The following is a 13,000-nucleotide window of genomic DNA, read 5'->3' on the forward strand; positions in this document are numbered from 1 at the left end:
AGCTTGTTGACAACCCGGGAGTCAACATGGGAGATGACGGTCTGGGAGCCGACATGGCTATTGAAGGCCTGGGAGCAATGTTCCCTCTAATTTTACGAAGGCTGTGTGCGGCAAAATATTTTGGCTGTGCAACTTTGGAAGGAAATTTAAATTTTTGTGAGTCACTTATATATAACTGGAAAATTACGTACAGCATTTAACTTTACTTCAAAATGATATTAAACATTCAAAACACAGCAGACAATGGGGCAGATGTATTAACCAGCGTTAAGTGCAAAAATGCACTTAACGCTGGTTAACTGGGGGGGATTACGTCTGTCCCTAATGTATTACTAGCGCACCTAACGTGCGCTAGTGACAGCCCGCCGAGTTACGCTCGGCGGGGCTGTCCCTGCAATCCCCCCCCAGGGATTAACGGCCGGGGCGATGTATTAACAGCCTTCAAGGCGTTAATTCGCCCCGGCCGCTTCGCCAGCTCAGGGCTAGCGTTGTCCTATCCCCCACTATGGGGACAACGCTAGCCCTGCGTCTGGCTTGGGCTGCGCTGGAGATCTCGTGGTTTTTGCGAGATCCCGCGCATGCCCAGTGCGGCCGGCCGGGGGACAGGAGATAGCGCATCAGTATTAACTGATGCGCTATCTCCAGAAAGGGACATCGCCGAAGGGGGGAGTTAACGCTCCCCCGCTTCGGCAGACAAGATGTTAATACATCTTGTCGATGTCCCTTCCTGCTTCGCCTCGCTATTGAGGCGAAGCAGGAAGTATGCAGGAACTGCAAAAAGTGACCACTGCTGCTTTGTGCGCTCTGTTGTAATGTCTGTGCGCATGCTCATCGAATTGTGTGCGCGCGCACACGCGCACAGCTTAGAGGGAACACTGCCTGGGAGCTGACGCGTGAGTTGACAGGAAACTGGAGAGTTGACGCCTGTGTTGACTTGGGAGTCAAAATGTGGTATGGCCATTTAAGGGCAACAGCAAACTCTGCTTGAAGATGCTGGAGTGCTCTATCCTCTTCCCTTGGGAGCTGGAGATGGAAGACAGCGAGGAAGGTAACCTGGCAGGTGAAGAGAGCCAGGGAGCTTTAATATCATCAGCAGATGACAGTAGCAGTTTGCAAAGGGTTTTGCACAGGGTAACCACAGGGACCCTGGACAGGATCCTGGAGCTTTGGAACGCTGAGGACTGGATACACACTGGAATGAGACAAGTTGTTCAAGGCAGGGGTAATGAGCCAGAGGCCTTACCTATTGCAACAGCAATTAAGTCCAGGAAGTACCTGTGCACACCTTTGGTCACATGAGTCAGTGCACAGGTCAGAGCACCAAGGTCACAGGGAAATCATTGGACAACAGAGTCATGTGATTGCAGGTGTTATGGTTGCACCCATATGGCGTGGGCCCGGCCCGGGACCAGCATGGGATGCTGGCAATAGTTCAGGGCAATGCTACTCAGATCCTGCCATGGAAAGTACCCGGGGACAGTACATGACAGGGGCCTGCGCCGCAAGACACACTAGCGAGCAGGTAAGGAACGCTGATGCGTGCGCTGATGCGTGCGCTGATGCGAACGCGCACCGCGGTTTCTGACACAACCAATCAGAATCTATTTATTTATTTAGCACCCTCTAGAACAGGCATTCCCAACCACGGTCCTCAAGGCACACCAACAGTTCAGGTTTTAGTGATATCCAGGCTTCAGCACAGATGGTTTAATCAGAATCACTCAGGTACTAATTAAGTCACCTGTGCTCAAGCCTGGATATAACTAAAACCCTGCACTGTTGGTGTGCCTTGAGGATAGTGGTTGGGAATGCCTGCTCTAGAAGATAGTAGACAGGATCTGAATGGTTGCCCATAGCAACGTCACATGTGAAATAGAATACACATCTTGGTAAATTCCCCCCTATGCAGCTGAGATTGTGCAAAGGAGTTGTCAGGGGCAGGTTTCCGTTGTCGTGAAAACAGATGTGGGAATAGATTAGGGTTGAGCACAGAGCCATTTTTTTTTAGTTTTGTTGTTTTTTTTGTATATGGATCTCCTCCATGTTTTGGATCTGTATTGGTTTTTCAAAAACTACCCTTGTTGTTTTTGATATTTAGATATGGATTTATGAAAATCATAAAAAACAGCTTAATTAACAGAATTTGGGGTGTTTTTGTTTTCTACCGAATTTTTATTTTCAATAACATGCATTTCCACTCATTTTTAGTTTATTCTATATACTGTACCTCACAGCTCCCAATATTGTTTTTAGCAAGTTTAGGCCAAAAAGTTGTACAAAGGTAGCTGGATGAATAAGCTAAGCGAGAGATGTGGGCAGCAGAAACACGTGGCACATCTAGGAGTGGCACTGCAGTGTCAGATAGAATATAAGATTTATAAACTACAGGTATTCCCTTCCACCCTTATGTTGTATATACATATATTAAACAGAACATGAACATTTTATCAAACCAATCATTATTGGTTTGTTTGGACCTCCACAAAACAAACTAGCAATAGGCAGTGCACAAACTGGGTTTAGTTCGAGGCATGATGCCATCATCAGCATCTTATTTCACACCTCCATCAGTGTGTACATCCTTATCTTCAAAGACTATACAGTCGTCCCTGCTGGAATCCACCATCACAGGTCCCTATGTACTTTTTGGAGGTAATTGCTGGTAAAGGTCTTCCTCAGAGAATTTCTAATTAATTTTGATGAACATCATCTTCTTCACATTTTGGGTAAGTAACCTGGCTGCCGCTAATAACTCTTTCTACACACTGAAGGGTGGGTAACTTAAGTCAAACAAAGACAGTATGTGCTAGGGTCTCCAAATTGCCTCTTTTTCCTGCCAGTATTGAAACACACTGTCTGACTTGCCTATTCAGATGCTATCACTGAATAATCGTCAAACATTTTTTTTCAATGGGGACAGCATCATATGCAGTGACAGTAGACATATCAGTACATATACAAAGAGGGGTACGGACCAGGGCCGGATGAGGCACGGGCCTAGGGGCGGCACCTGTCAAGGGCGGCAGCTGCCAGGCATGTCGTCACTCAGTTTGTTAGTCTGACACTGACTATTACAGAGCGGCTGCTCGCCGCCGCTCCTCAGTGCAGGGAGGAGCTCTCTAGCCTCCCTGCATCCCCTGTGCGCTAAGCGCTGCTGTCGGCTGCCACTGTACCTTTCCCTGTCCCTCTCTGAGCAGCAGCGCTGGCAGCCTGGAGTCCCATCCGTCTGTCCCTCCCTCCCTCCTTCCGAGCAGAGCATACAGGCAGTATGCCCAGGGCCGGCGCCACCACTAGGCAGCCTTAGGCATTTGCCTAGGGCGCCGGCCACTGGAGGGCGGCAATTGTGACCCCTCCTTACAGGATGGAGGTAAGTGCCGCCGCTGCTTCACCAACCCCCCCCCCCCCCCCTCCGTGGAGTGATTTGGCGGCATCGTCCATGGAGCGATGCAGCATCACCCGCCCCCCACCACCGTGAAGCGACCCTGCGCACATTCCCCCCCCCCCCCGTGAACCAACGGCGCCAGCAGCGCTGCTTCACCCGGCGGCAGCGCAGCATCACCCGGGCACATCGCACCCCACCATGGAGCGTCGGCCGCAACGCAGCTGTCCCCCCGCCCGCTGGAACAGGTGAGCACCGGGGCACCCCCTCCCTATCCCGCCTGGGGCGCTCCGGTGACTTGCACCGGCACTGAGTATGCCTGCCCTGCTCACACACTGACAGCATCCAGAGCCCGTCCACACAAGCTGTCAAACACTACTGTTATACCCTGCAGTGCTCTCAGGTTACGGAGCCCTCCGTCCTCTCATGCTGCTGCTACACTGAGCTAACGGAATATGTCTGAAGCACTTTAACTGTTTGCATCCCTGCAATTAAACAGTAAGTGCTAATAAATTGTCATGTTAAGTGTGTGCCTCCCAAGTGTGTACCAAAGCTAATTATTGTGTTTACTGTGAGATATATATATGTGGGTGCACATATACATACATATGGGGGGGGGGGGGGGGCGCGCAAAAATTGTGCCTAGGGGCGGCCTGACCCCTAAATTCGCCCCTGGTACGGATGGCAGTCACAGTACAGTATACACAGTGGGGTATGGCCTGCAGCAAGGGAGCTCATTCCAATGAAGGGGAAATCCATACTGAAGAGGATTAAGGATCAAGTTGTCAGTAAGATGGCTGTATACAGCCACTCAAGTAGTTTGGAGGCGAACGGGAATAGAGGGATTGGACGGTATCTAGAGGGTGAGTAAGGTTCAAAGTTGGATTTTTTTGAGAAAAGGTGAGACAAGACAGCTGAAGAGATGAGCAAGGTGAAAAAGCATGTAGTGGTGGAGAGGAAGTGGAGGAGGTGAGAGGGGAAGGGGTCGAGGGGGAAAGTGGAGGAGGAAAAGGACAGGATAAAGGAGAGGATAAGAAGTTAATATGACAATCTATACAGTGTTCAGTATGTTTCTGTAATACTGAATATTCTTCTACATATGTACATGATACCTGGACCATGTCAACAGCTTCTGTTTTGTGTATTACTGAGTAACTGAACAAGCTGTTAAGCTAGGATACATATGTATCTATTCTGTTCTGTATGTGTGAAAATTCTAATTAATATATATATATATATATATATATATATATATATATATATATAAATGTAGCTGTAGCTATAGCTAAACATTACTTCAGTCTCACTAAGCGATAAAAACCAAACTACTTGAACAATGTATAAAACCAGTCCTCAGCCCACACTGCAATACAAGGCGACGTTCACTAAAAATGGCAATGTGATCACGGAAAGACAAAGAGATGATAGAGCAAACCAGAAAGAAGCAGACATGAAGGTGTATTGGAAAGCAGGACAGGCAGACCACGCTGACTGCTGTAATAATAACTTCATAAATAATTATCAGTGTGAGGCAGACATCCCAGAATATTATCTCTGCCTTTTTCTTCCTGTCACATCACCCATGAGACTTAAAGGCCACCTGCACAAGTCTTCATTCCATTAAGAGAGATTACTGTATTGAAAAAAAATATGAAGGCTTCCTGTTTATTGAACTTCCACTTTCCTTTTAACAGTAATAATAACTCTTGTGAATATACAGAAATCTGTCCTATGCAACAAATACTTGCCGCAGTCTCAGACTGATCAGTATGCTAATTTGTGACACTTGTTAAGGTGGTTATAGATTCCAACAGAGGAGGGGAGGAATGGTGGCCTGGTAATTGGAGAGCCTCTACTCACTGCCCGGAGACAGTTGAAAGCCAGCAGAGAGGATCCGATAGGTTTGATAACAAAATAAAATGTTCCAGAGCCTCGAAAACAGCAAATATCTGTCACAATCCCTCTATTTCCAGCTGAAAACTCAGCCCCAACAGGTATCTAAGCGGGCTGCTAAAGGTCATATTTGCCTCAACAGCTATCACTATCTTTAGCACATAGTAGCCTCTGGGCTACTCTGACACATTTGTTTAACATAGTCAGATCCTCCAAAATCTATGCTGCCCTGTTCAGGCCTCCTAGTGTTACATTCCAGGGAGTAACTCAGATCCTGAATGCCGCCCAGACTGAGCGGAGCAACTATCTTCTACTCTAACTCTATTGGCCTTCTTAGACAGGTGACCGTGGACTGCGGAAGCTAGGCTTCGCCTGTATCCGCCACGTTTGAAAGCGCGAGTTACGTCCGCCCTAGATCCGGGTTCAGCCAGGTGTTATGTGGTTACAAGTCTGCGGCGAGCGTCAGAAATAGATCCAAGAGGAGAAACTAACTAAACAGATAAGCCCCAGCTAGATAACGGTGTAAAGGTGAACACAAAAGTATAAATCCCTATTGATACACAAGTATGAGATAGGGGAATAATACACACAGATAAAGTGGGATAACCATAAAGAAAATATAGCAAACCTGTCGCACTTCAAACCAAGTGACCCCGTACCCAAATCCAAGCGACCTTGTTGCAAAAGGAAAAGTTGTGCTCCGCACAACTTCAGAGGGTTAATACTCCAACCAAACAAGGAGGAAAAATGCCCTCCACTATGGCTAATGATCAGCAAATAGAGCAATCAAACTGTAGCCCCAGGCTACTCACGACACCAGGTGGAAGATGGGAGATGGTCGTCCCAGGGCGTTCACAAGGATGGCAGGCTCCAGCAGATCGGAAGCAGTCAGCAGGCTTCTGCCGCAATCCTACAGCAGCCACAGAGAATCTATCACCCACGCCTGGGAAACTGCCCAGGCTCCTTAAATGAAGGTCCCCAGCCAATGAGAGCAGCGCCAGGTGACCAGCCCCTTCTCCACTAATAATGGCAGCTGGCTGGGGAGTGAAAGATCCGGCATCCTGGCTGCTTAGTAACAGCCAGGACTAGCTACCGTGCCGTCCAGTGTCCTGGCATTGCTGGGCAACTGGCTGGGGGTTCCGCCTGCAAACAGAAGTCATGCGCCTGACCGGTTGCCTAGGAACCTCCTGCGTCCGGCTCACAGAATCCCCTGAAGATACCACCAGACCCTGCCAGCACCTGACCCCATGGAGGAGACCAGAAGCAGATGCTGGACACCGGGGAGTCCATGCAGTCGCTGGACTTGCACCAGTCCGCGTACCCTCGGATCCCCGGGTCCTAACACCTATGTTGCACCATATGCAGGATCCTTCTGTCCTATAGCCCAAACTTTAATAAATGTATGCGGTCATTTTCAATGCGATTTGGGACATAATTAAGAAAGCAGTTGATGCTATACATCATGCCCTGAGTCTGCTCAGACAACATATTATTCAGCAGGCACAGGCCTCTGTAATAATGTAGTGCCATATGTTATTGCAGAAACAACTTGTTTTATAATGACATGGCAGCTAATCATCACAAAAGAGTTTTTTCAATTTATTTAAGGAGTATTCAATATTATCATAAATTAGAGAATCTAATGATAAGTAATGGAGAACAATGTCTGAAGATGTAATGCTAATGCCGAATTGGCATAATGTAACATAAAATATATCAATGCTGGTGGATCTTTATGTAAAGTTTTTAGAGACATTTCAGAGAGAGAGTTACAGTAAAAACCTGAAACATGGATAAAACTACACTAGGTACCACAAAGTACACACTATGGTAGTATGAGATGGTGAAAACTGAAAAGATCTCAATTTTGCATTAAAAAATAAAAATACATTTTTGATATTTCTTTTAAGTGGCTGTTTTGGTATAATAAAAATGATATGCAGTACTTTACAAACAAGCCACACAAACCAGTCTAGAGTGCATGGAGTTATTTGTTTGAGGAAAAGGGAAAAGCAAGCAGCATACAGAATGAACGGGCAACCCAGTTCCCGTTCACACTGATGGAGGAGGCTCCAAGCGCTGCCCCCCCCACCACCACCACCACCGCTTCAAACCGATCCCCCGCATGGCATCAGTAAACCGGCAATATTGCCAGGTCACTGAAGGGGCCAGAGAGAGCAAAATGCAGGGTCGCTTTGGGACTGAACTGTTTCATAGTCCCAGTGCGACTCTGCATTTTGTGGCCTGAAAGCGGTGTAAGTGACCATCTGCAAACTTATTGTTTGAGGGTGCAAAAAAATATATTTTTGCCAGACGATCAGATCAAGAAGACATGGAATTCTAGATCTCAGTAAATTAAAGTCTGTAGAAAATTCACATGTTTAGTAAATAGCTAGGATATGAAAAGTAGTTTGTAGACAGGAACCTGTGGGCAGGGCTCCATCTCGCGATCGGCGCACAGAGAGAGACACTGGACTCGCGGCGAGTTTGGCGGCTCTCTCTGTGTGCCACTGAGGTCCAGGAGAAAGAAGGGCATCACACACCACTATTCCCCTGTCTCCTGCAAGTCGGGAGAGGCAACACACGCATGCGCAGTGCATGTGTGTGCGCTCATGCGAGTGCCCGGCATGATCAACAATGTGACAAAAGTCTTGCACGTGCACAAATACCAGGGCCGATTCAGTGGCCCAGTCCGTCGCTACCTTTGGTATCTATGGTTCTGAAAGCAATGCTAAAAAAATACAAACAGAGACACTTATTGAAGATACCTAGGGCTTTTTATTTCACATTGTTGTTATTTTTTGTGCTATTGGAGTTTAAGGGGTTATCTGTTTTTACTGTATGTGAAAGATTTCTATTCTTCCAGGAAAGAGCCTGGAGACCAATGCTGTCAGGTCCAGTGTACATAGTGCATAAAGCATATACTGCAGTTCCTATTTATAGCATAATCCAACAGAATATAGCATTACTTCATGTCATTATTGACAATGGTTTTCTTCAGAGATGTTAATAAAAATGGTAACTTTCACCTGGAGAATTAGCCTGTGGGACTGTAATTTACAGTATTGCATTAATAAAGCTAGGTATAATATTCTTCACTGAGAAAGTGGTTATAGCTCTGAATGCAGTCTGTAGCATCCCACATCAGAACTGGTATCCCTGGTACGGTAGGTGAACTGCAAAACACACAGGGCACAGGCTTCTATGTGCATGGTAAAGTCTGCTTGCTGTGATTAAACTAGGCAAAATTTCTGTATAACAAAGCAATATAACCCTGTTAAACTGTCAAATATCTATCTATCCATCATATATAATATGATATTCTAGAAACTAACAATTAAGAGACATAGATAAAGTAATCAACTATGAAGGAATTTCTAGATCCATTTTATTGTGGAAGCTGTTCTGCTAAATCATCACAGCCTTTTATACACCCCCATTCCCAGGTACCTAAGATATACTGTCTCCTCTGAGACTCATCACCTGATATCTCCTCAGCCCTTATTGATCATCATTCCCATCTCTGGACACTCAGCAACCTAAATAAACATTTAGTGAAGAAGGAACCTGATGTATGGGGAAATTAGATTAGCTCGATTGGATGATTTGTGCAATTTCCACTAGCTTTTTAAGCTGTATACACTTTGATAGAGTATCTGCTGTACCTGTTCTGAAAAAGACATGTTTTAAACCAGATGCTTGCATAGTTGGTCTGATTGGCTTTAGTTTATTTACTAAAAACCCAGTACGTATACCCAAGGCTTAAAATTTTCTATTTTCTGTAAATTTATACATGCATTTGTATCTTTGAACTAAACACACACGTGCATAGACACACAAATGAACTCATATCTATCAGGCATACAAATAGTGTTATTTTGTCTTAATTAATCATGCATAGACAGCTCACACAAGCAGATCCACCTCTCTCCCCCTTCTTTCTCATCTGAAGCTCAACATTATACAGCTCCAGCTATTTAATAAGGCATCAACTGGATCCTCCCATAGATAGAAGAAGGAGCAGGGAGTGTGACAGGAAAAAAGAAAACACTTTCATTAGTAGCTGCTTATTACTTAGCAAATAGATTAAATAAAATAACGGTAACCATCTGTTACAGTATATGTTTAGAAGAGTTCAATTTCAGGATTCATTACTGACAGATTTAAGTGTCCTTGAATGCTGGCCACCCCTCAGTTTTTCACAATGGTTTGATCTAGTGGGTAGTATGCAGACTCCAGTCCCATGATGCTGTTACTTTGTATCCAGCCTGGTACAGGAGCTGATACATTGTATCTGAGCATCTGCCCTTTTCCACATACAATTCTACCTCTCATCCTGCCTTTCTTCTATTAACTCCCTTCTTCTCTTGTGACCTTTTTACCTCTGACATTTTCTTGCTTGGTGAGTACTTTTTTCTTCTTCTTTCTTTTTTTTTCCATTATTTTTCCTTTTTCAAGTCTTTCTAGAAAAGATCAGCAGGAAATTTTGTTTTATTCAGTATCCCAATCAATATCACAACTTTAAGGCTATGACATTTTTCTTTGTTCCTCTAAAAACAAGTCTATTTTCTTTACTAAATATAAAAAACCCTGATCCTTTTGGGTTTGTTTTCATTTTTATTATGAATATTTGTTTAAATTCACACTTTTATTTTGCTTTTTTTTTCCCTTCACTGCGGTCTTGTTTTATTTTTATTTTTTATATACATAGAATTTTTTTCTTGTTTGAAAGAAAATAATGTTAATAGTTTCTGGAAGAAATATGAGCAAATGCTTTACGGTGGATACCTGGTATATAAATATTATATTAATTTGTATTTATACACAAATGATTTTTATTTTAGACATTTATATACCATAAAAATGTATTTCTATAAATAATAAAAAAACACATGCAATAGAAAAACTACTGTATATACACTTCATATCAGATTTTCAAACAAGAGATGAACTGTATTGTGGAAACACCTGTTTATATCAGACATTATTGTATACTGAATGCTTGTCAGAAATGCATATGTATGTAATGATGGATTAAACTCTCTATGATATATACTGTAGGCCTGAAATGAGTTCTCAGGCTTTGTTTAACCATAGTGAGGGGTTAAATCAAGCACCCTACTACACAAAAAAGTAAAATATGTTATTGCATTATTGGTTATTTAAAAAAAGTTGTTAACAAATTTGACAGACATATTAAATAAATTATAATTTTTCAAATTAAACAGGTAGTAATTTTGTGTATTATTGTACATTTAGTTAACAGCATACAGTATATTGAGTAGATTGTGAGATTCTGTTGTGGTGAAGTCCACGGTGTTGCTATCTAGATTGACAAGGGGTTTATATTTTGTATCACAGAGGTACGCAGGACTAATATTAGTATTGATAGCAGGCAGTAGTATTTGCAGAGGAACATTAGGGAATTTGTCTGTTTCCTTAAAGCTGCACCATGTTCAATTTGAATCAATGTAATTGTGATACAACAGTCCACAGAAAAGCCTCATTGCCTTTTCGCTAGTAATGTCCTACATTCCATATAAAAAGACAATAGCACAAATGGAGTAAAGCTGATCATATTTTTAGCAACCTTATAAGAATTCAGGAATGTTTTGAAATCTATAAAAAAAAATACCAATTAGCATTTTTCGGAGCACTGTGAGTGCGGTAGGTTTTGTCTTATATCAATAACAGTGTTTCTGGTTGTCAGATCTTGCTAGTTCCATCCCAGTGAGGAGGTAATTGGATTTATGCTGCTCTCTTTTTCTGTCTGAGCACCAATTAAGAATAGGGGTGGGATACAGGAGTAAAAGATGGCAGTGATGAGAGGGAGAGAATGAAAAGTTCACCTTGGCATATTTAAAATTCATAAGTAGTAATATAAAGATTCTGACTGTTTACTGTGTGTGAGAATAATCATTTCAATGCTCAAATCTGCAGTTTCCTAAATATTTAATGTGTTATGCATTGGTAGTGCATTGCATATAATGGACAACAGAAGAAGGAGCAGTTGGGCCACTGTGTTAATACAAGCACCAAAACTCTTTGAACCATTAATGACAGCTCTACTGTTAATTGGATAAAACTAGGCCAGGCTTTAAAAGGAACAAATACACTGAGATGGATTTCTGTTCATTATTTGTGCCAAAATGAAGCATGACACGATATGAAGCTGAATTGGCATCTGACCATGGTCCTTAAAATGAACCCAGTCACATGAACCCTGGAGAGACAACCATTTTGTGCCTGAGTGAAGTTACCGACAGTTAGTAAATTGATAAAATGGATTCTCAAAATATTGATTCTGTCAACTAAATGGCTGCCTTAAATGCTTGTAGGTGCTGGGTGCACATTATTGGATTGTGAGATTATATTCTATTGATATTCAGTGTTACACATTTCATAACTACAAACGGTATACATATGCTATTTGAACTACAAAGGTAATATATACATATGCTATTTGAGAAATATACAGTATGTATAACAATATAGGCAATTCCCTTTAGAAACAAAGTGCAAAAAAATGGAAGGAGTCTAAGAATAGTTCAAGGGTTGTGTATTTAGAAATCAAATGTCAAATATATATACCCAGTACCACATATGTATATACAAGCAGCATTACCCATTCTACTTTTTTATATAACGTAGTGATCGATTTACCTTATTTAATTCATAAGCTATGTCACTGCATTTAGTTCCATTCATGCCTAGATTTTACAGATTAAGGGCCACAGTACTTAAGAAATGTGTGATATTTAGAGCTTTTCATAAGGCCTCTCGGGGCTCTGTTTTATTTTTAAATATGTCTGACACCAAAAGTGCGAACAACCGTATGTCAGATTCTACAACAGGCATGTCCAAACTGTGGCCATTCAGCTGTTGTGAACATACAGTAGGTGTGTGCAGCACATTTTATTAGGGGGTGCACTGTGAAAGGGGTGTGTCTAGCACCACCTATTGGGCTTGTCTAACTATGCCCATTGGGCGTGTCTAACACTGCCAGTCAGCCGTGTCTACCATCATCTTTTGGCTACAACATAAAAGGTCTCTCAGCCACACCATAATCTCCTGCCTATTTCAGGTTTTATCTTCTAATTACTCTGTTATTATGTGTAACAGTACATGCAAATAAACTCAAAACATATATGGATGATACAGATGTATAGTGATATATAAATGGTCTAGTCTAGTGCAAATAACAATGCAAAACACACATAATTGATGGAGGGGCGCTTCGTTTAATAGAATACAGTTCGAAAAATCAAAAGTCTTTGGTAAAAGGTAGAGGCAGGGAGGTGTTCATAAGGGTGGGCAAAGCATTTGGGGGTGCCTGTGCACCTCTAACACTTAATGTGCGCACACCTATGGTTGTGAAAGTACACATCCCAGTATTCCTTAATAGAAAAACTGTGGCAAGGCATGATGAGACTTGTAGTTTCACAACAGCTGGAGGGCCATAGTTTTGACATGCATGTTCTACTGAATAAAGTGAGCATAAAATGCTCTCTAATGACAATGTATCTGCACAAATACCAGACACTTAGGGGTATTTATCACTTTCCGGACTTTAGTAAACAATCAGCTCCTAATTGTAATTTTTCAAATACAGCCTGTAAATTTTAAGACATAAGCTGATTGGCTAGTACTTTATCTGTAACAATTGTACCTCTCTCTCTCTCTGTCGACTTTGATCAATACCAAACTAATATTTCTGTGAGTATTTTT

The 13,000-nt window shown here is 42.7% G+C and overlaps 1 protein-coding gene across 5 annotated transcripts in view; it reads left to right on the top strand.

Annotated features, from left to right (window-relative positions):
- The first annotated feature begins 9,534 nt into the window (after positions 1-9,534).
- Positions 9,535-13,000, top strand: part of RALY (RALY heterogeneous nuclear ribonucleoprotein) — a 155,979-nt gene continuing 152,513 nt past the window's right edge. For all 5 annotated transcript variants that reach the window (XM_083147687.1, XM_083147689.1, XM_083147690.1 and 2 more), the window contains exon 1: positions 9,535-9,674. The gene's annotated coding sequence lies outside the window, so the exon portion shown is untranslated. The remainder of the gene's footprint in view (positions 9,675-13,000) is intronic.

The sequence above is a fragment of the Crinia signifera genome, chromosome 6 (genome assembly GCF_055691185.1).
Source record: "Crinia signifera chromosome 6, ASM5569118v1, whole genome shotgun sequence".
Classification (NCBI taxonomy): Eukaryota; Metazoa; Chordata; class Amphibia; order Anura; family Myobatrachidae; genus Crinia; species Crinia signifera.